The following is a 441-nucleotide window of genomic DNA, read 5'->3' as shown; positions in this document are numbered from 1 at the left end:
TCGAATGTATAAGAAATTTTAAAAATAAATGTTAAATTTGTATTCTATTCCAAAAATTTTATTTATACTAATATTGTAATATTATTAACCAATATCCTTAACATGATCTAGTAGCTTTCTAATTAATATTGAATTATTCTATTACTTATTATAATTCCACAAAATCTTTAATTAAATATTTATAATTTAAAATTTATAATAAAATTCTTCTATTATATAAAAAATTAGTTAGAATCTAATTAACTACCTATTTTAATTGTTAGTGCAGAATTAGCCTAATATTAATGGCAGTGTCTTGGTCTTGGGATGTGAGACTGAAATTGAGTGAGGGGCTGGACATCCATAGACGGCGGAATGTGGGGCCCAGACAGTTACACGTGTTGCAATTTCCAACTTGAAAGTTTCTTATTTTTATTTTTTAAAATAAAATAAAAAATACTT

The sequence above is a fragment of the Arachis duranensis genome, chromosome 3, assembly GCF_000817695.3.
Source record: "Arachis duranensis cultivar V14167 chromosome 3, aradu.V14167.gnm2.J7QH, whole genome shotgun sequence".
NCBI classification, from domain to species: Eukaryota; Viridiplantae; Streptophyta; class Magnoliopsida; order Fabales; family Fabaceae; genus Arachis; species Arachis duranensis.
The sequence above is the reverse complement of the archived record's forward strand: the minus strand, read 5'-3'. Positions refer to the sequence as shown.